Genomic DNA, 24050 nt, shown 5'->3' with positions numbered 1-24050 from the left:
CAATGGTTTATATGGAAGGGGGAGGAGTAATCAGTGGATCTGTGAAGCAGGAGGGAGCATTAAGCTTATTTTGAAAATGGGCATACAACTTTTTTTTAGAAGTGTTTTAAGTATGGAAATGTGAATGTTATATCAGGAAAAGAAAGAAAGAAAGAAAAAAAGAAAGAAAGAAAGAAAGAAAGAAAGAAAGAAAGAAAGAAAGAAAGAAAGAAAACGATCTATGGTTACCATGTGTGAAGTGGGAAGAGATTTGGCTTAGGGGGGCATTAAATTAAGTTTAACTGCAGTGAAACAATATGCAGGGGAATAAAAATAATGGTTCTACAACCTGAAAAGAATACTCAATGGCACTGAATTACACATGTAGAAGGCGTTGAATCGGTGAAAGTTTTGTTGCATACAGTTTTGCAAGTATGTGAAATATATTACATGAATAATGATTACAGAGGGGGAGAAATTGTTCTATAATTGACTGTGGTAAAGATTATACAACTCTTCTTGATATGGTTGAAGTATTGAATTATATAAGGGGGAAAGTTCTAATAAAAGTGTTTTGTTTTGAAGTGGATGCTCAGAAATGTTCATCATTTTACCTTCCACTTTAACTCAACAGCCTGCACATCTCATGGGCTACCCTTGTCCTAAGGGTAGAACTGGGCTGCCCAGAGAGAAAGTGGAACATTCCTAGGAAAATAGTATCCCCAGGAATTCCCTTCATTATGGCTCACACCTCAGGCCAACTGTCTGCATTTCTACAAATCTACCCATGGTTTTCAGGAAGAAATTGTTTGTCCACAGTCAGTGCAAATGATGAAGGGTAGAGATTGACCTCACAGAACACAGGTCAGGAAAATCCCCTCTAGAGGCCATTACTGCTCCTCCTCAGAGCCATCCTCTTTCTGCTTCCACAAGCACAGCACACGTGGATCGCCTACAGTAAAATATGGTAACAGAGCTCCAAGTCACACATGAAAGTCAGGTATCTTAGGCCTTCATCCTTACCATGTTAATCAGAGATGCCTGTGGAGGTGACACCCTTCTGGATTCTTCTTGGTGACATGAATGTCCTACCCTGTAAGCACCTTCATGTCAAAAGCAGTTCTTTTCATCTTAGAATGGTTTTAAATTATATTTCCCCCCGTATTCCTAGGTGTGATCGTGCAGGTAGAGCTGCTACAGACCAGTCATGAGTTGGGAAAGCTATGTGCTATGTCTCAAAGTGCTATGTCTAGCTTCCAGGTCTGAAAATATCAATGTTTCTAGATCTAAAAGGCTCTGGGAAACACGACCTGTGTTAGGTGGCACAGAAGCCTTGTGATGAGTCTTAGCAACAACTCAGTTTTCACATATTGATGCATTGCAACCACTATAGCTCAACCAGCTGCATGTGTTTTAACAATCTGAAACCTGAGGACACTGACATGTAAAATGTAGGAAACGTACTAGGAGACACAATGAAGGCTTAATGGTCAAACATCTCAAGCATCACAACCCTAATTGGGCAGCAGAGGGAGCTCAGGGTACATGGGACTCAATCTTTGCCACAGGAGCAGGTGCAGGGGGTGCCAAGTGTTTCTTTGCTCTTGTGTCTGGAGTTTTCCAATTCACCCATGTGGAAGACCACTTCAAGGAACCTTCAGCAACTAGGTTCGCATGCCTCTTATTTTCCTGGAGGGCAGATCCTAAAAATTAAAAGCCCATATTCTTCCTCAGAAGACAGGGGAGAAAGAAATCACACTTGGGACAAGTTGAAATCAATCCCAGAAGGACTGGTAGTCTCTCTATGCCGTTAAATTCTGACCTCCATGTGCTTCACTCAACACAATCAGTTTCTCTCCATCCTAATTATTTTTTCCAAATTACTTTAGGTTGAAATTGTATGTGTGTGAATCCCAGCCCAAGTATCTCCTGTGAAGAGAAAACCAAACCAAACCTGATTTTACCATTTCTGAAATAATTGACAGTTGTATATTATTTTTGTCAATATTTATTATTTTAATAGGTAATTATTCTCTTGAGAAAAACATATCCTTTAACCAGGATTTGTCAAATTATTTTTTTTACATTTTATTAGGGGCTCATAAAACTCTTATCACAATCCATAAATATACATACATCAATTGTATAAAGCACGTCTATACATTCTTTGCACACCAGCCTGTATGATCATGAGGTGTACACGTGATCATGTATCAGACATCAAAGACCCAGAACAAAATAATATCTTTGTGAATGAAGAGGAGTGTGCAGTGGCGACCCAAAGCCCATCTATAGACAATTGGACATCCCCTTACAGAAAGGTCACAAGAAAGAGAAGAGCCAGTCAGGGTGCACTACAGCACCGATGAAACAAACAACTTTCCTCTAGTTCTTTAATGCTTCTCTCCCCACTATCATGGCCTCAATCCTACCTTATAAATCTTAGTAGACCAGAATATTTACACTGCTACAGATAAGATCTCGCAACACAGGGAATCCAGGACAGATAAACCGCTCAGAACCAACAATGAGAATAGAGATATCAAGAGAGTAATGGGAAGGTGGGAGTAGAAAGAGGAAATCAATCACAAGGATTGACATAGAACTCCCTCCCAGTGGGACAAACAGCAGAAAAGTAGGTGAAATGAGACAGCAGACAATGCAAAATATGAAAATCATAATTTATAATTCATCAAGGTTCATGAAAGAGGGAGAGTGGGAGAGGGAGGGGAAAATGAGGAACTGATATCAAGGGCTCCAGTACAAAGCAAACGCTTTGAAAATGATGATGGCAGCATATGTACAAATGTGCTTGACAATGGATGAATGCATGAATTGTGATAAGAGCCCTAAGAGCCCCCAATAAAAGTATTTAATAAAAAAGAAAGCATTAGTATTGTAAAGCATAATACCTAGATTTGGAGAGCACAATCAACTCCTCAAGCATGGGAGACTTCCTCTAGTTTTTGGAAGATGCCCTGGAAACGTCCCGATGTGTTATGCAAATTCACAGACAGCATTGGCTTCTCTGGGTATGTAGAGACCTTCAGCATCTACAGAACTTCTAAGTTTAACTCAGTACCTTAAAATTCTTGGTGTGCAAAAGATTTGTGAAGGGAAGGCAAGCTTGATTCAAGGCAAGACAAACCTGCAGGGAAGGAGCGAGACTCAGGAGCCACTGTCATATTCAGCTCAAGGGGACAATTAAGGGAAGGTCTAGAAGGGGCTGGGGAGGGTTTTACTTTTAGCATATGAATTTTCTTTTCCAAAAGATAATTTAAAAGAGAATTAGACAAGGGAAGCTTGTGTCAGATTAAATATATATTTCTAGGGGAATATTTATTTAACTGCATCAAGAAATGAATAAGCACCACACTTAAGGGGTGGAGAGGAGGAGGGCACATTTCAAGGCACTGTCTCTAACTGTAGGTTGACATTTCCATTAAGTCAATTCTTTCTCTTAACAACCCTATAGAATAGGGCTGCCCTTGTAGGCTTCTGAGTCTATAAATCTTCATGGGTGTGTAGAGAATTCTTCCCCCTGCAGAGCCATTGGAGATTTAGAATGACTGACCTTGCATTTAGCAGCACACTGCATAATGAACCCCACACGCAGGGCTTTCCAAGATATCTAGAACATTCTTATCTACTCTTGGAGTGACTCTCTTAGAAGTCATTCAACATTACTTATGACTATATAGGCAGAAGGTATGCAAATAGACCCCTCCCCTGCTGAGGAAAACCATCCAAGTCCCAACTCTGAAGCTCTTGGACAGTTGCTCCACCTCTGGAATTCCAAGGTACCCCCATTCAAGACTGAACAAATCAAGTCACAATGGAATCTCTATTGAGCTCAATTTTCCTTTTTGGAATTTCAAAAGACGCTTTGATGCAGAGAAAGTGTGCATGAGGGGGCATGAGTGAGAGGCAGTAAATATGATTTTCAGGATCAGGATGTCTGTGTGTTTGCAGGTGTCCAGTGTGAGGTGGAGCTATGGCATCTGAGGGAGACTTGAGGCAGTCGGAGGCTTCTCTGATATTCTCCCGTACAGTCTCTGCATTCATTGCCTGTATTTATAATATACACTGGATCTGCCTAGCCCCAGAGAAGGGGCAGCAGTGGGTTTCATACATGAATAGTGTTGGTAGGACTCTCCGAAGGGCCAATTCACCATCTCCAAAGACAATGGTAAGGACATACTATAACTTCAAATGGACAACCTGAACTTCAAGGACACAGTTTTGTATTTCTGTGCAAAAGATGCACAGTATGGTAGTTACATAATCTGGTGTGAATTTGGGACTTCAGAGGATAAAGAGGGAAGGGTTGGAGTCTGTCAATTGGATCATAGCCAATGAAGCCTCTGCGTGGGCATGGCCTTCTGAGAATTCTGGGAAATCCCGTATTCCATCTTGGAGGTGGAAGAGAGATTCTCTAATCCCTGGGAGACACCCTACTGACAAGGGTGACTCTCTGTGAGACATCCCTGAATAGAAGCCACATGGACCTACCCCATGCAGCCCTGGGTTCTGGAGAAGACATGTAGAGACCCGTCTCCGCTGAAAAGCTTACAATGCCACTGGATCCAAAGACTTTCTGCCCACTGGCCTGTGACCATCTTGCATTCTGGATCATTGTATGTATTTCATAAGTATGAAGAGGAATTTATACATTGGTATCCGACACATGGGCTAATAATGGACTTATGGGCTTGGCCCTAACTGGGGTTAAGATGCTTTCTAAATGTACAATTGCCCTTTATATTAAATCTCTTATACACAATATACGTGTGTCTATGGATTGGTTTCTCTAGTCTACCCAGACCAACGCACACAGTGAGGAGAAGTCAGAGTTAACCCAGACATGAATGTACCCTAGTGGAAGAGGTTAGGCTGCAGGAACCCCTCAGGATCTGCAGAGCACAGGACTCAGACCCAGGAGCAGGTCCAAATGGAGCTTCACTACTGGCTTCCTGTTGTGTCTGGGGATTCTTCTCCTTCTCAGCATCCCTCAGGGAATCAGTGCATCTCCTCCCGTCTTTCTGAAACACTCACCCAATCTCCCTCTGATGATAGGATGATTTCAAACTTAGCTTGTTTCGTTTTTCCCTTGAATTGTCTCAAATTTCCCATGTAATTGGTAATTCCTGCATCTAGGACAAATTCTGTTCAAATCATCGGCTTCATCAAAAACTTTATCCCTTGCTTTCAATAACCCTCCTGTATTCCCTCCTTCCTCGGGATAACAGTCCCTGCTGTGCAAAGGATCTCACTTTATTATCTTTGTATGTGTGTGTGTGTGTATATATATATATATATTTCCACACAACATACTACATGAACTTACCACCAGTAGCCCAATCCTAGATCAAGTCACCTCTCTCCATTCATCCAAATGGAGACTTTCTTCTCTGAGTTCATTCATTTTATTCATTCACAGCTCCTGTCTGTCCTTGTCCACCACAGGCTAATTTGAGAGTCAGTGTTTTTTTCTCCAAAGGCTGTTTAATTTAGCAGTTGTGCATATTGATACAAGAGTAGGAAAAGGGAGATAAGACACATTTTATGCTTAGTCTCAACATGCCTCCACAGACCTCACCTCCCTTCCTGCCCTATGTCCCCTTGTGCATGGGCTATAAGCATCCTATTCTGTACAGGGCACCCACAGGTTCCCTTCAAGTTCTGTCAGAATATCCTTCTCTAGAGACATGCCCAGGGACTGATTTTCTGTCAATCAGTACTGTGACTGCTGTAGTTATGATCACATATTTCTGAGTCAGGCACACACAGAGGGAAAGGCTATGGGAACCCAGACACATACACCCATACAGGGAGAGGGCGGGGCTCAGGGGTCACTCAAGCCCACAGATAACAGGGACCCTCAGGGGAGAAATGTAGAGGAGCCTAAGAAGGATTAGTTAAATTAGGTACCTATTTCCTCTACCTGCAGAGAAAATGTCTCTGCCACACACCTCCACATTCTTGTAGCTCAGTGTGTATATTCTTGTATGCACTTTGTCTGTTTTTTTGTATGTGCTAGTACACATGAACTACTCTGTGCCTTAATATGTTATACTATGTGACAGAACTTGTAGTCTGTTCTGCATTGATTCTATTATTATAATTCTAGTATATTTTAGTGTGTCTTTGTGGGTTTTTTCTTAAGTAAATGCATGTATATTTATTAATCTGAGGGTATTGTATGAAGATTTGTTAGTTCTAGTATATGTGCTGATTTGTTCATAGTAGGCATGTGTATGTTAATATGACTGTTAAAACACAAATGTCATTATGTGAGTTTCCTGCTTGCGTGTGTTCAGTCCAACCCATGTGAGCTCTTCAAACTTTATGAGCTCACATCTCCTTGAATAAAATACTTTATTGAGTGTTAAGAAATTACTAAGCATGGGGGAATCCATTAGAGGCCCATAGTAATATGCACAGCAGAGTACGCTAATCCGTGAAACTTCTTTTTAAAGTGGACAATAAGAAACAGAAGGACATGAACAGCAAATCCTAGAGGTGAACTAGTCAATGCAGAGACATCCTTAACTAGGAAACAGGCCCAGAGGGATGTTTATTTTCTCCTCTCTGAAGCTCTTGTGTTTATGGATGGCAATGATAAAGCCTTTGTAAAAGAATGCACGCTACACTCAAAGGATGTCTAGTTGTAGGTACATGGGTGATGCCAAGAGCCAACGTGAATGCAGAAGTTTAAAGGTAAATGAGATGGATCAAGGAAAAGGATGACTTATCTTCCATCATCTTTGCCCAGAGAATGGGGTTCAAGCTCTCTAAATAAGGTTAACTGATGAAAAATAACACAAACTATTGGAGAGGGCTTACTCCTATTCCTTTCAAACAGCTAAAAGAACTCAAGGTTGCTTGTGCCCAATATGGCCCAACTGCCTCTTTTACTCAATCTTTATTAGATACACTTTCCTTCGAGGTGCTTCCCGCCGCAGAATGGAAACAATTGGCTTTTGAAAATGCAAATACTGCCTGCCAGGCAGCGCTGAGACCTTTTGGAAAAAAGGGCAACCTGTCCGATTATATCAGACTATGCTCAGACATTGAACCTTTCTTTACTCAGGGGCTTGCGATAGCAGCTGCTTTGTAAGGAAAAACAGTAAAGGAGGGTTAATGATACTATGGAACTTATGGGAGCCCTGCAGGCTGGGCTCCCTTCCCCCTCTGCTATTCCAGCCAATACATATAAGATCATTTTAGATTTAAAAGATTGTTTTTATACCACGCCCTTGGATCCAAAATATTGTAAGAGATTTGCCTTTAGTGTCCCTTCCACCAACTTCAAAGAGCCTATGAAGAGATATCATTGGCTTGTTTTGCCTGGAGGAATGGCCCCAACCCGCTATTAATATGGGGAGGAGGGCATGTTTGGGTTTTTACACAGGATGCTGATGGAGCATGGGGGCTGCCTGAATGGTTGGTGCAGTTTGCAAACCATGCAGATGGTAATTTGCCTCAGAGTGCTTCTGGGGACATGGCTCAGTGAGAAGTACTAGGCTTAAGTTTCTGATCCACCACTCTTACTTCCTGCTGTCTGGGAAGGTCTGGAAATCAAGATGTGGGTTAATGACTCACGCCCTCCCTGTACAAAGTGAAGGAAATGTTATTCCACCCACTCCACAGTCTTTTTCCTCATGTAGACTAGAGATTCAAAAGAATAATAAAACCATATTGTGGAGATCGTGTCTCACAGACAAGCCCATCAGGTATAACGTCACAAAAGAGAGATATATCATCGATTGGTCTGTTAACCAGGACAATACTAAAAAAAAAAACACTGCCAAATGGGAAAAGGGGCTGTCTGCAGGGCTTTGGTGGTCAGATTTGGGTTTTCCACAAACTCAGTGGTGGAAAATAGGGGCTGCTTAGGGGGACATGAAGCTTATGGGCCCTACCTCCAGACCACAGGGAAATGTTACTGCCTGCGTACCATCGCCTTATGTACTTTTGGCAGGGAATATTACTATAGATCATGATGACTCTAAGTTTAACAGGTCTTGTAATAACTGCAATTTGTCTAATTGTATTACCTGGTCCCCTGAAGGTATTGTCATCGCCATTTTATATCAACCTTCTTTTGTTATGCTGCCAGTGAATATTACTGGGCCTTGGTATTCAGAAAGAGGGTTACAGGTATTAGAAGAGACTGAAAAAGCATCAACCAGATTTAAGTGTTTTGTAGGTTTGCTTATAGCAAGTATTTTAGCTATATTAAGTTTAGTTGCTACTGCTACTACTGCAGCAATTGTACTTTCACAAATCTTACAAACTGCCCACTGTGGAAATGAATTATCCAAAGATGTGACTAATGTTTTGGGTACTCAAGAAGATATAGACAGGAAGTTAGAACAAAAAGTAAATGCTCTTTATGACATGGTCATGTATTTAGGAGACGAGGTGCAGGGGCTTAAGGCCAGGTCTAGTCTACAGTGCCATGCTGTACATACATGGATCTGTGTTACACCTAAATAGTACACTAACAGTCAGTATAGCTGGATTAAAGTGTAGAATCATCTTCAAGGTACTTGGCACAATGCTAATGAGTCTTTAGATTGATTACAACTCCATCAAGAAATATTAGCCATAAAAGATGCTAAGTCTCTTTATTTTGATGTCGACAAGGTTGCTGAGGATTGGCTCCAGCATTTTCAAGATTCTTTCCCTTCGTTAGGAAATCTCAGAGGCCTACCTCACATGCTTTTTCTCTAGTCACAGCGGGAGTGTGTGTATTGTTTATCTTATGCATACTCCCTATGATACTGCACAAGGTTATGGTTGAATTATTGGCTTTAGGAACAAAATTACAGGAAGTACACCTGCATACTTCACTCCCTCCCCAAACAGGAGTATAAGGCAGAGGCTGGTTAGTCAGACGGGTAAAATCGAGTCTGAGTATTCCAACCTAAGACAGGTCATAGTCTCCTGCAGACAGTGACTGATGACGGGTAAGGGCGATTTCAGGACTTCACAACCTAAGACAGACACAGTGATCTGCTGACGTTTTGAGTAAAGACGTCTTCAGTAAATAAAAAAGCGGGGGCTGTTGAAGGCCATTAAGACTCAGCTTTGAAACAGCTGATAACTCTCATGAACTATGTGTCAGTGTTTGCTGATTTCTTCTGTGACTTTACGTTTTGAACATACTGTTAAGAACAAGAACAACAAAAAAAAAAGAACAAGAAAGTATGCAAAGTCTGGGAAGATACGTTGTTTAATTTTCTCAGGGATGTCTGCCTTGGCAGAAGACAAAATTGCTATGTGTAGCAAATGTGCTTGCTTAACAATGAGATAATAAACCCCGGGTTGTTTCTGCATGGATAAAAGGAGTATGTAAAACAAACCCGAAGCTTCAGTATTCACTGTTGCCCTCCCAATACTTTTAATCTCTTCTTTTTACCCTAATAATCATTCCCCCTCTTTCAGGACGGTTTGACTCCTGAGCTGGCTACGACAGCCCCTCCTTGATCAAAATTCTTCATCTAAAGCTTGAGTAAATTTTAACTCCTTCCAGAAAAAAATTGGTTGGTGTATAGAAAAAAGACCAAACAAACAAATATCCTGAATACTGAAAGTATAACAGTCAAGAGATCAATCATTGCATTAGATAAATCTGCTGAACAATGCCTCTTTAGAGTATTGAAAGGAAAAGATATTACCTGGAGGACTGGTTTCACCTGACCAAAGCAGGCTATTGTCAATTGACTCTTGTGCATTTGAAAGATGAACAAAGGAAGGCTGAAGAAGAATGAATATATTAGAATTGTAGTTCTGGACAAGAATGTCCCACATACCATGGACATGCAAAGGACAAACAAGTCTGTTTTGGAAGATGTAATGTCAGAGTGCTACTTAGAGGCAAGGATGGTGAGAGTTCATATTATATACTTTGGACATATATCAGAAAAGATCATTCCTCGAAAAGGATATTTTGTTTGGTAAAGATGACGGGCAGTGAAAAACATGAATCCCACTACCAAATGGATTAACAAAGTGACTGCGACAAATGATTCACCAAACCCGAAGAATTATATTCCTGCTCAAATTGCCTAATGCACAGAGAGGACCATAGGGCCATCCCAATCACAAGACACGGCATCCCTTAATGACCCACAGCGCTATGAGGGACAACACTGTGGCACACTGTGGGAAATGTGCTCGATCTGACTTCACCACACTGGGGCAAAACTCTAAGGGCATGCAACAGAGCAGCAAGAGGAGCAAAGCAATGAAGTGCCCGGGAAATACAAAAAAACAGACTGAGTGGCCAAGGCATGGTACCACATCAGACTCAACCAACAGTAAAATACTCCTAATGATCAACGAACAAACCTGGAATGATTCTTAAGTCTTTTCTCTTTTTTTCCGGTGGTTGCTTCCTTTTTTGTTGTTGTTATTTTGTTCTGTCTTGTTTCTGTGCTTATTATTGTCTCCGCATGTCTATCTAGATAAGATTGGCAGGATAAACACACCAGAGGAGACAACAATGGGGCTGATGGTTCTGGGGGGGGCGGGGATAAAGGAAACAGGGAAGTGGGGGAAAGGAAGTGGCTGTAAGCCTGGGGTCAAGGGCACAACAAGTGATCTAAAATCGACGTTGAGGAGAGTGTAGGATGCCTGGTAGGGCGTGATCAAGGGCAATGTAATGAGAGGAATTACTGAAAACTGATGAAGGCCAAACATGATAGTGGGACAAGAGGAAAGTAAAAGGAAATAGAGGAAAGAAGTAGGAGACAAAGGGCATTTATAGAGTTCTAAATACAGTCATTTACATATGTACACATATATATGACAAAAGGGTAACATATCTATGTAAATATATTTAAATTTTAAGTATAAAAGTAGCAGATAGACATTGGACCTCTACCCCAGTACTCTCTCAATGAAAGAAGACTTTGTTCTAATAACCTGGCATTCCATGATGCTCAGCTTCCTGACACAATCGATTAAGACAAAATGGTGCAGAAGCAAATATGGTGAAGAAAGCTGATGCTGCCTGGCTATCAAAAGATATAGCTTCTGGGGTCCTAAAGGCCATCAAACTGAGAAGCTACAAAGTCCACATGGAAGAAGCACACAAGCCTGTGTGATCATGAGGTGTCAATAGGATCAGGTATCTGGCATCAGAGACACAGAACAAAAAATCCTATCAATTTGAAAGAGGGGTAGTGTGGAGTGAGACCCAAAGTCCATCTGTAGGCAATTGGACACCCCCTTACAGAAGGGTGTGTTACACAGAAACAAAACCAGGACACTTGTGAATATATATAGATATGTGCATACATACATCTATTACATATACAATATATAATCATTATATATAAAACCATTATATATTATTATATATTCTATATAATGGATAGACATATAAAGCACAAAAGAATAGAGCAGCTAATTTGTTCACACAGCTGTCCAGAGTGCTCAGTTCAACTCACTTCCGTGAAACATTTAATATACTGGAAGTCCTTCAACTCATGAGGGCCACTGGGTCCAAGGTCAAGGAAGCAGACAGGTGAGTCTTATGTACGGCAATGCAGGCAGTCTGGACACAGGCAGCAAACAAAGGGCAGATCATCAACAAAGAGCAAGAAGATAGGATCCAACAGTCCCAAGCTCAAGTGATGCATACATCAGCAACATGATGAAGCACTTCTCAAAGGAACCTCAAGCTCTAGCGACATGATCCACAGGTTGTTAGGCCAACACTTAGTGTAGCTCACAAGTTGTGGCAGAGAACTAGCAGGCGCACCCTGATCTGATGAGAAGAGTGCAAGAGAGAGAGAGGCACGGTTTGCCTAGCCATTTATCTCTTTGCCCTCCAATCAAACTGCAACATTATTTATACCATGTTCCTATGAGCCAGGTTGGCACAATAAACTAACCTATCAGAATGGGTCACAAGGATGAGCCAGTTAGGGTTCAGTATAACACCTATGAAACATACAACTTTTCTCTAGTTGTTTAGTGCTCCCCCCACCCCACAATCATGACCCCAAATCTACTGTACGAAACTGGCTAGACCAGAGAATGCACATGGGTACCGAAAAGAGCTAGAAACACAGGGAATCAAGGGCAGATAAACCCATCAGGACCAATAATCAGAGTGGCAATACCAGGAGAGTAAGGGGTAGGTGAGGGGTGAAAGGGGAAATGAACACAATGATCTACATATAACCCCTTCTCAGGGGGATGGACAACAGAAAAGTGGGTGAAGGGAGACATCAGACAGTATAAGACACGAAAAAGCAATAAAAAATTATAATTTATCAGGGCTTCATGAGGGAAGAATAAAATGAGCTGATACAGCGCTCAAGTAGAAAGAAAATGTTTTGAAAGTGATGATAGCAACATGTACAAATGTGTGTAACACAATTGATATATGCATGGATTGTAATACAAGCTGTACAAGCCCCTGATAAAATGAGTTAAAATAAATAAATTTTTAAAAAACATGCGTTCATCCTCAATTATGAGGATGGCACAGGAGAGTGCAATGTTTTGTTCTGTTGTGCAATGGGTCCCAGTGAGATGGCACTGACTCAATGACAGATGATATGACAACAGTCTCAGAAACCACAAATATACACCCAGCGCAAACACAAAGACATTAGTGTGTTATGTTTACAAAAGATATTATTTCTCTCATGAAAAAAAGGGAAGAGGTTTCTTCAGTTAAAAAAAGTTGGAACAAACAAGGTGACAACAAAATCACTGAGGCATTTCTACCCCTCATTAGTCCATTCTTTTGGTGAGCTGAAGGCAGTTCTCTAAGGGCCTCACAGCATGCCAGGTGGCAGAGTACTTTCAGGAACATGGGCTCTAGTCTAAAACAACACACTCACTAAGTGGTGAGCAGCTATTTGTCTGTCTAGGAAACTGTAAATCATGCAGTCCTGTACACTGAGGGTTCAGCTGGAAGTTCAGAGGATCCAGCAGAGCAAGAGACTGACAATAATTACTCACTGGATTGCAGGATGCTTAGAAGGTCTATAATCAATTGAATCAAAATAAAATTTCTTGAGAAACTTCCAGCCTAACTGTAAGATAGATGAAAACTAAAAATTCTGGCAGCTAGAGTATTCACATAAGATTAATAAGCACTTTTTTACTGTTTTGTTGCTTAAGTTCAACTTATTGGGTTCCAACATAACAATAGTTTTTAGAGCACTTAGTAACATTTTCTATGAGACAAGAAATAACCTGATACCCATGTCAGATGACGATATTTTAAGAAAACTATAGACGAGTGTTGATAATGGATCTGAATGAAAAAGTTATTTTTAAAATAGGAAACTGAGTCAGACAATATATTAAAATAAGCATGCATCAAGATTAATTCTAATTCATCCCAGAATTGATTTAACACAAGAAAATGAACACTCAAATATGCCTAGTGATGGGGGAAAAGTCAATTATCTAAATTGACACAGAATGAATAATAAACAAAGTAAAAAGCTTTTCATGTTAAAAAAAAACAACTACAAATCTAACATGAAATAGGTAAAACTCAATATGCTAATATACATTCTTGTAAAAAAAACTTTGAAAATGTCACATGTAAGAGAAAGAGAAAAAAGTTCACCCCATCGCAGAATCAGGATAAACATACATATCCATTTTCACCACTCATATTAAAAATGATACTAGCTAGATTGATCAGAAAAAAAGAATTAATAAAAAGAAGAAAATGACTTCCAAAAAGAAGAAAAGAAAATTCCTTATTCATCATAAATTGAAGATGTCATGTAAAAAAGTTGCCAATTGAAGGCAAACAAGCGGCCATCTAGCTCGGAAACAACAAAGCCCACAGAGAAGTGCGCAACCTAAGCGAATACAAGGTGTTGAACGGACCAGGTGGCAGACACCAAGAACAAAAACCATCATTGTGTGATCACCTTCCTCTAATCTCTGGGGGATGGGCAATGGGAAGGTGGGTGAGGGGAGAGGCCTGGAAGTATAAGATAACATAATAATTTATAAACTATTAAGGGTTCATGGGGGAGGGGAGAGCGGGGAGGGAAGGGAAGGGATAAAAAGGAAAACGAGCTGATTCCAGGAACCCAAGTGGAAGGAGAATTTTGAGAATAACGAGGGCAACTAATGTATAAGGGTGCTTTACTCAATTGATATATTTATGCATTGTGATAAGGGTTGTATGAGCCCCAATAAAAAGATTTATTAAATTTTTTAAAAGTTGCCAAATAGGTCATAAATACTATATATAGGTAGTAAATGTTAAAATGTTCTAGGCAACATTTCAACACACAAAAATACTTGGTACTTAAATCCCTAATGATAAACTGCTAATCTCCAACTCCCAAACCATTAACCCTTACATATTAAGATGCTGACCATCTTTCAAACACACCTATACCCTTCTAAAACACAAGAGGAGGAGGAGGTGATGCTGTTTGCCAGAGAGCAGGGAGAGCCGGCCAGCCTGCCTGCAGGGCTAAAATGGGCAAAAGCAGTACTAGGAGATTTATATATGCAGTTAGCAGGTAGCACACATTTTGCCCTAACAAAACTACTGGTAAACATCCTTAGTTGTTATCAAAAAGGATACTACAAAAACGTGTATGGTACACACACATGCACTTATGTACACACCAAAATCACATAAATAATGAAATTGAAAATAGATTTTTGTGTGTGTGAAACATTTTGAAACAATGATAAGATCTACAAAAATAAAATGGGATCCAACTCAACTATTCAAGTTTGTGAGACAGGTGGGAAAGCCTGGGGACCCCAGGGTGGGAGAGTGCCGACAGCGGGCCAGGGATCCAAACGGCATGCTGACACACAAGTGCACAATGTGAGCATCTCCAACCCATTTTCCTAACAGGACCTCCTCATTGACCACCTAGGTAGTGTCGAGAAAAACAAGTCCCCACTCAGTGGCTGGCCTACACACCTTTTCCAGCAGGTGGCTGCCCGGGGTTCAAGGCTAGGGGCGATCAGGGAGTGTGGAGGCAGCTCCAATCATTCCCTCTCACCTCCTTCCTCTCTCCTGTCCTCCCTCCTCTACTCCTGCCCCTCACCCCTCCACCCCCATCTTACAAGGAAGATTAGATCAAATCATCCGACATTGAAGGATTAAAAAGTGACATCACTATGAACACTTGGCCACCACAAGCCAGTTATCCCTGTGGTAACTTTTCCAACACTTCCTGCTGAAACCCCAACAGGTCAGAGGGATCTAGAGGTCCTTCTTTCATGGTCTAAATTCCTACTAAAAATCAAGATCCAGTGAGCTTCAACAATTTCTGCTCCAGGGGAGGTTTCTGTCCTCCCTCAGCTCGCCTTAGGACACCTACATTACCTTTACCAGGTGTACCGTCCCAGTCAAACAACCCACCTGACCCTGCTAAGTCCCTGCCTGCTCCAGGGAGGAGTCCCAAGGAGGCTGCAGCTAAGGCTCAAAGGGAGCACAGCAAGAAATGCCAATGCAGCGGCAAGGAGACCTACTGTGTGTTATGTGCACAAGATGCTCCAGTAGGTCCACTCAGACTCCAGTATCTCGTTCAGGGCCATGAGCGTTGTGCACTCGTTGATCAAAGACACCTTTGGGCACATCGCCGACCAGGCATCTCAACTGGCACCTTCCAAACTACTCCACCATCACAGCCTGCGACATCCTGGTGACCATGAGCCTGCTGCTGCCTGGACAGCTGGCAGAGGCGCCTTGGCCAAGGGCCCCAGGGCCAACGCCCACTACACCAGCCCCAAATAAATTGTCCTTCAGCCTCACAACGTTCAAACGCCAAGGGCCCATTTCAGGGTCACTTCCAGTTTCATCCCCCAAATAGAGGTTGAACACCTTAACATTACCTTGTTTTTGGTTCCTTTGTTTCAGTTTGGTTTTTGATTCTTCTGTGCATAGTTTAGTTAGATTACTTTTGTGATGGAGAGCATCTTTCTTTCTTTTTAACATGTTTTGGGGCACTTAATCCACATATCCCACATAATCCCACAATTCAGCCATCTTAAGCATTCCACAATCATTACCACAATCGATTTCACATCGTCTATTTTCCCACTATGATTAAATCGCCTTTAAGCAGACTTATTAGTCACCTTCAGTTGTAGTGTTCAGTCCCCTCAATCCTTCATTCTTACTCCCCAAGTCCCCTCACCCTCCCCAACTCCGCCAGCGACCCACCCCGACCCCACCCAGGCATCCTTACAGACACTCGCATGTTATTTCATCTCTAGGCATCCACTCCTTTTGTGCTTCACAAACTGAACCCAACAGAAACAATAAAGAATAGAAAGGAAATGAAATGGGAATGATTTTAAAAACCTTAGTAATATATAGATAGAAATAAAAACAAAGAGTAAGAAGAAAGGGCGGCCACCAATATTTTAAAGCCAGGGAAGACGTTTCTGTCACGGACCAGCAAGAGATCTTGCGCCTAGAACAGACTCTGGTCGGGTCCAGAGAGAGGTCAGCAGAACAAGATCCCCGGCTCACCTTTGAGCTGAGGAGGCGCAAGGAGTCTCGGGAGGAGGCATCGCTGTGCGGAAGGAAACAAGGGAGGGGGGTTAGGAGACCCGCAAAGAGAGAATCAGGGAACCCCGAAGCCCCAAACCCCAGCCGGGATCCCCTTTCTCCAACAGGGACTCCCACCATGAACCACAACCAATCTGAAAGCAGGGAAATAGGACCGGCCTTGGGGACACCCGCCCACCTCTCACCAAGAGAAGCGCTGGCAGGGTTCCTGGGGGAGAGAAAGGGCGCTTGCACCCTAGTCAGCTGGACTAAAACAGCCTCCGCCCACATACATGTCCCGGAGCCCAGAGCCTCCCACCTGGGAGCGCCGGCAACAGGGTGCTCAGGCTGTGGGCGCTTCTCTGGCACCGCAAGCAGAGCACCGACAGTGGAATCCTTGCAGTGAGTTGCAGTTCAGAATAAGACACCGCCACTTCCGGCCCTGTCTGGGCGTGACCCGGGGTGGGAGGAGCTGGCGGGGTCAGAGAGGGGTAGGGGTCTGCCTTCACTTCCTCTCAAGGCAGCTCTTTCCCCGCCCATTTCTGCTGAGATGCCAGCACAGGCGCCTGGTGAGGGGGTGGGCGGGGCCTGGCCGGCTTGGGGCGGGGCTCGGGGAGGAGCCAGAGAGGAGAGAGGCGGTCCACGCCAAAGGGTCCACACCTGTGGCTGAAACTCCAGCGGCAAAGACTCAGATAACAATGGCTGAGGCACCAGTAATTTGGCCCTTTGCAGAGGGAGTGCATGGGTGACATGGTTGAGATAGAACCATGTACGTTGGGTGTGGATGTGCATCCTCCTAACAAACTGGAAACACCCAAACCCCCAACTCTGCCAAAGTGTTAATGGGGCTGAAGCAAGAACTGAGGGTCCCTGCTTAACATATGAGTTCAAACAGTTACCGTACCATGGGCTCAGAAGATAAAGGGGGGCCTGGCCTCTATCACTTTCTGTTTATAAGGACAGGACTCCCTCATATGCAAATTATCTTTCAGGCACTAGGGTACAATTTCACCCTTGGGGTGGGAAAACTATCAGTTCTCTTCAGACAGGGCTGTGGGTCTCTTGGGAAACAGAGCTGTGGTCTAAAGATGCTATTGCTGTGTGTTCTGCTGTGCCTGTGACAGTTCCCCAAGGTGAGAGATTCAGATATCCGACCTGGGTCTATGGAGATAGTTGTGACTGACATGGAATTTTCTTTTTTTAATTTGCAGGCGTCCTGTCCCAGGTGCAGCTTCAGGAGTCGGGTCCAGGACTGGTGAAGCCCTCCCAGAAGCTGTCCCTCACCTGCATTGTCTCTGGTTTCTCCATAACAAGCAGTGGTTACCCGTTGGAGATGGATCCGCCAGACCTCGGGGAAGGGGCTGCAGTGGATGGGGTGCATAGATTATGGTGGTAATACAGGTTATAACCCGTCCTTCCAAAGCCGACTCTCCATCACCAGAGACACATCGAAGAATCAGTTCTCCCGGCAGCTGAGCTCCGTGACCGCTGAGGACACGGCTACGTATTACTGTGCAAGGAGCACAGTGAGGGGAAGTCAGTGTGAGCCCAGACACAAACCTCCCCTGCAGGGAAGACACTGGGCAGCAGGGGGCGCAGAGAACCCAGCCTTAGACAGGCACAGATGGATGACAGGGAGGATTTCCTGTTGGAATTAGGGCTTTCTCACTTAACTCTTAGCCTCCCCTGGCACAGGTTTTCATTTTGCCATCTTTTTATCTATTTTACATTGGGATGCAAAGTTCAATGTCAGTAGTTTGAAATCACCAGCTCCTCCAAGCGAGAAAGATGAGGCTGTTTGCTCCTCCAAAAGATTAACAGTGTCTGACACCCTACGGAGCAGTTCTACTCTGTCCTAGAATCACTGTGATTCGGGATTCAACGATGCCAATGGCTTATAGTTATCGAATTTCTGAATTTGCATCTTGTTTTGTTTATTTATGTCCATTAATTTGTTTTCTGTGTATTCTGCATTGTGTTTAATCATACTTCATATTATTATCAGGAATTGTTCTATTTTTAAAAATTGTTCTATTTTTTCCATCATCCTGGTCTCCACAAAACTTCATATATCGTATTCTCATTTTAATTATATCATCCTTTTCTGTGACATCTTTTATATTATTTTAAAAATCTTTCTTAACATGTTAATGGTTTTCCTTTTAAATATATTTTTCCTGATTGTGCTCCAATTTACAAGGTTCTTTTATAAAAATAACCTTATTCTCCCTTCAAGTTGAATTACTCCCCTTCTTGTGTACTGCACACATATAACTGTTGATTTCTGTTAAACCAGTGTCGGAAGTCACTGACAAAAGCTCAGCTCACACACAGGTTCTGTGTGCAACAGTAGTTTGCTCACAGAGAAGAGACAGAGCCGGCTCACCATCAGAGTAGGCAGCAGTCCTCACAGCCAGTGGTTTCACTCTGTGGCCAGTGCAGGGAGGGAGGTTTGCAAGCATCCCTCCTTTGTGCTGCAGTTGAAGAACAGCAAACATAGAGAAATAAGGCTGTGCTGTGAGCTGAAATCTCCTTGAAGGCAGGGAGTAGGTGTTTTTTGTTGTTTCTTGCTGTATTCAATATCATGCATATGACAAGCAGTTTGCGTGTTCAGCATGAGCCACAGGGCGTGTTGCAGGACACCAGCTACTAAAGAGTGCTTTTGGATCCAGAATATCCTGAGAAAGGCAGTCAACTGACAAGATCCTCACATTCCAGTAGCCAGACTGACACATCTGAAGCACACCTAGGTCTGTTATGGATTCCGAGGAAGGGCTGCTGACTGCACTTGGACTGCCTGCTTCCTCAATTTAAATTCTTATTGGAGTTTATCTCATGTATTTTGTCATTGGGGGATAGCATTCTTGAATTTCAGCGATATGTTTTTCTTTTTGATGGTAGATGAAAGCCAGAATTGATTAACATAAAGAGACAGCAAGTAGAATAAGGGTTTCTGGGACTACAGTGGAGTGGTGGTGGTGGTGGAATAAAGGGAGATGGTGCCACTAGTTGAGAAAGGAAGATGATGTTTTCAAGCTAATTGGGGTAGCAGTTGTATAATACTGCTTGATGCACTTGAACTACGGATGGATATGACAACTGCATTTGCTCCCAATAAAACAGATTTGGAGGAAAAGTGAGACAATAAATAAAATATTAAATAAAGAATATTTATTCCATTGCTAACACTTTTTATAAATTCAAATTTCTGGCTTATATCATAATCTCTTTTCTGATTGAATATTTTAGCTAGTCTTTTGAAATGTTGTACCAGCAACACTCTCCATCAGTTTCTAATTGTGAGTAAAAAATGAAAACTATGTCATATTCTAAGTTATTTTTATCATATATGTGCTACAAAATAATATTTTCAACATTCTTCTCATACATAATTCAATGGAGAGGTACATAGTTTATTGTGCCAACCTGGCCGATAAAGACTTTTGGGGTCAATTGAAGGGCCGAGGGATAAATGGCTTGGTGAGCCTCGCCTTTCTAGTTCTAGGGTCACTTGTTTTCTGATGGTCAGACAAGGGTGCAGCTGCCTTAGACAGTTCACTGCTTCATCTGGCAAGGCTCACTTCCTGCAAGAACATCCCTTAAGAGAAGCTGCATGGACCTACCCCCATGAAGCCCTGAGTGCTAGAACAGCTGAGGGGTGACCCTGCCTGTGCTGAGATGCTTACACATTCTCTTACTTGGCTTTCTTCCTGCCATCGACCTCATTGTGCATGTTTTGTGAGATGGAAGAAGACTTTGTGGATTGGTGTTGGGCATATGGGCTAATGTTGGAGTTGTGGGCTTGGGTACCACTGAGTTAGGATGTTTTCTTGATGTGCACTTAACCTTTATATAAAACTCTCTTATACATATGAGTTTCTGTGGATCATTTATCTAATGTACCCAGACTAACACAAATGGCATTAGATTATTATTGTGTTCAACAATTACCAACAGCTGCAAAATTCCCTCCCAAAAGCATCACAGAAACCCATAAAAAGAATTCTCACTTGACAATTTCTTCCTTAACATGGAATAAATAACTCTATAACTCTCTTGCTTGAATTACTTTGAATAGAAATCTGCTTTAAGTATGGTTCCTATTTCTGTGGACAGAATGAACCCTAACCTCTGTTTAATACTTTGATTGTCTTTCAGGCAAATGTCTTTCTTGATTGATATTTTATTGTGGCATATATCTCATAACAATATCTATATAAATATCTACATGAATCGATCTCACTTCATTTCACTGCAACCAATTCAGAGTGTTCGCAACTTGTATCATTCTCTATGGCCCAAGCTTTTCACGGTGAGTGAGAGTCAGTGTGAGTCCAGACAGAAAACCAGTCTCAGGGAGAAAGCAGACTTGCATGGATGCTAAGGACCCACCAGCTCTGGACCAAGAGAAGACAGAAGTGAAGACAGGAGTCTGGGTAAGGACTGCAGTGCCTGGTCAGCTAGAACTGCTGTGCTGACCACTATGGTAGCTCTACTGCCCATGGCAGGAAACCTGCAGAGACAACTCCAGGTAATACTCCTGACCAAGAGTCTGAAAGCTCAGTACCAGAAAAGAATGTTGCTGAGGTACCCACAGATGTGGAAGACAGTGTAAGTCCAGGAAACGCCTCTTGCTGTTAGCAGGCGCCTCTCAAAATACACTGAGCCCAATGCCCACCCTCGGTACTAACTCATGAGAGGATAAATGCACTTTTTCTTATTTCTGTGGTTTCTTTTAACCACACAATAACCATATTGTTAGGAAACCTTTTATTCCAACTCTAAATCTAGAACATAGGGTTAAAGTATTTTTACTCCTTTCTAAATATTCTGAAATATCATAGGGCCAAGGAGCTTTATGGATGACATACTCTTGTTTCCCTATGTGTTCAGATGTATGGAAAGATTCAGGTAGGCCTGGTCTTGTTACCTAAACATCGTTAGGATAGAGATTGTCTTTAATTTCAATAGAACATCTGGGTATTTTGATGGAAATGACATAAAGCTACATTAAACATGAAATCTGCACAGATGTTTGTATGATTGCTAGAGTGAAGACCTCAGGGAGAAGACTGTATTCTCCCATGGCTGTCAGGGTAGCCAGCGCCTCACAAATCATCCCAGGTCTGGTAGGCACAATTGTACAGTGATAATAATTAAAGATTATAGTAAACTCATAGAGAAATACAGGCGATAGAAGAAAGAGTAAAATGATGGAATCAGACAAATTTCATGTTAGCATGCTCACCGTAGCCCCGCTCGGTGATTCCCATAGAGATGGGAGACCTGAGGGCAGGAGAGTGAGGGGAAGGAGAACAAGGGGAGAGGGGACACGGAAGCGAGGACCGCAGAGGAGAGCACCACGGGAGAGAGATTCTTTATTTCTAACCAAGATTTATATACCTTTGAGGGTGTGCAAGCCCCCTAATTTCAGGTAAAGACACACATCACAGGGAGGGGTCATACTATAGGTAATACAGTAATGAGAGGATGAAAATCTAGGGGTATACAGGCAATAGGAAGGGGAGGGATTGGGGTATACCTGTGCCAAGATGGACGGATCTCAGATTCAGGATGGCAGCCTAACTTTGGATGTCACTGAGCAGGTTTGACCACTTCTCTGGCTCTCCATGGAAACAATTACCTCCCACAATACGCTGGCAAATAGCCTCTAATGTTTGGCATATTTTTAGGGAAGACAAAGCTGGGGAAAAGTCTTTTTAGATTACACACTTGGACACCACCATTCTGCCCTTTCCACCTTTTTACATACAACCGCACCTCCCACATGCAAATACCTAATATGCATTCAGATGAAACCACAGCATACATGTACTTAAAGTCATATGCCTTCTCACCCTGGAGAGCATTCCTTTATCATGAATCTCAGCCACATGAACATGAATTGTGTATGGCTTTTCTTGTTTCTGGTGGCAACTCTGGGAGGTGAGTGCTTCAGAGATTCGTACATGAAGTCTGAGATTACAGCATTTGAGCACACGACTCACTGTGTTTGTCTTTATACCCAGGTATCCTGGCCAAGGTGCAATTATGAGTCAGGTCTTGGACTGGTGAAGCCCTCACAGACCCTGTCTCTCACCTGTACTGTCTCTGGATTCTCTTTAACCAGCTATGGTGTGTACTGGATCTGCCAGGCCCCAGGAAAAGGACTGGAGTGAGTTGGTGATATACGGGGTGATGGGAGCACAGACTATAATCCAGCTCTCCAGGCCCAAGTCAGCATCACCTGGGCACCTCCAAGAGCCAAGTTTATTTAAAACTGAGCTCTGTGAATCCTGAGGACACAGCCGTGTATTACTGTGCTAGAGACACAGTGATGGGAAGTCAGTGTGAGCCCAGACACAAACCTTAGTACATCAGGTCATGGTTTAAGCAGATGCAAGAGACTTAGGTCAGTGATGCTTTCCTCTCAGAAGCTGTGGTTCCCTCGCCTTGTCAGCACCTCTCTAGGGACCATTGTGCAGAGTGTGATTCTAGGGAATCTCCAGGCATCTGACCATACTTCTTTTTATAGGGATGGCCTTTATTTACCATCTACCCAAAGGCAGACTTCACAACAATATGTACTCAGATCTCAGTTTACAATTCAGGATACTAACTAGTGCCATTTGTTGTCAAGTTAAAAATATTAAAAGAAAACCAAACCCAAACCCACTGCCATTATTTCAATGCCAATTTATAGTGAGTTTCTGATTTTTACTGATGTAGAATCCCCTGTCTTTCTTCCATGGAGTGGCTAGTAGTTGCAAACTGGTGAATGCAAATCTTAGCACAATGCATAACCACTATGCCACCAAAACTCCTTATAAAAATATTAATGCAGTATAAAATTCTTATGTGAGCCTCAAATTTTCTCCAATCCATCAGCTGCATGTCCAATATTTTCATTCCAGTGAATACTCACAAATATATGTTTATGTAATAATTTTAACTTACAATAACCTGCATAATATTTTGTTAGGGATCTTTAAGTTGGCTTAAGTTCACAGTGATCACATGAACAACAGTGAGGTGGTTAGTTTATTGTGCAATGTAGCGGATAAACACGTGGTGTTAATTGAAGGGCAGAGTGCTAAATGGCTCGGTGAGCCTCATCTTTCTAGTTCTCGGGTCTCTTGTTTTCTGATGGTTGGACCAAGGTGCAGCTGCCTTAGCCAGTTCCCTGCTTCAGCTGGCAAGGGTTACTTCCTGCAAGACATCCCTGAGAAGAAGCCACATGAACCCACCCCAATGCACCCTAGATACTGGAGCAGCCATGTTGAGACCTCTGCCAGAGCTGAGATGCTTACACATTAATTGACTCAGCTTTCCTCCTGCAGTCGATGTCAATACATGTATTTTTGAGATGGAAATGGACTTTGTGGATTGGTGTTGAACGTATGGGCTAATGTTGGACTTGTGGGCCTGCGCAGCACCGGTTGGGGATGTTTTCTTGATGTGCACTTGCCTTTATATAAAACTCTCTTATACATATGAGTTTCGTTGGATTTGTTTCTCTAAAGTACCCAGACTAATACAAACAGGATGA

At 42.5% G+C, this 24050-nt stretch overlaps 1 long non-coding RNA gene across 5 annotated transcripts in view; it reads right to left on the bottom strand.

The window, feature by feature from the left end:
* Positions 1 to 16993, bottom strand: part of LOC142436260 (uncharacterized) — a 78370-nt gene extending 61377 nt beyond the window's left edge. Inside the window, exons 1-2 of one of the 5 annotated variants that reach the window (XR_012781830.1) lie at positions 16821 to 16993; positions 16484 to 16526 (exon numbers count right to left, since the gene is read on the bottom strand). This is a non-coding gene — a long non-coding RNA (uncharacterized LOC142436260). The remainder of the gene's footprint in view (positions 1 to 16483; positions 16527 to 16820) is intronic. The other 4 variants (XR_012781828.1, XR_012781827.1, XR_012781826.1 and 1 more) reach the window with 4 other exon arrangements.
* Positions 16994 to 24050: the final 7057 nt, after the last annotated feature.

This window comes from Tenrec ecaudatus, unplaced genomic scaffold, assembly GCF_050624435.1.
Source record: "Tenrec ecaudatus isolate mTenEca1 unplaced genomic scaffold, mTenEca1.hap1 Scaffold_187, whole genome shotgun sequence".
Classification (NCBI taxonomy): domain Eukaryota; kingdom Metazoa; phylum Chordata; class Mammalia; order Afrosoricida; family Tenrecidae; genus Tenrec; species Tenrec ecaudatus.
The sequence above is the reverse complement of the archived record's forward strand: the minus strand, read 5'-3'. Positions and strand labels throughout refer to the sequence as shown.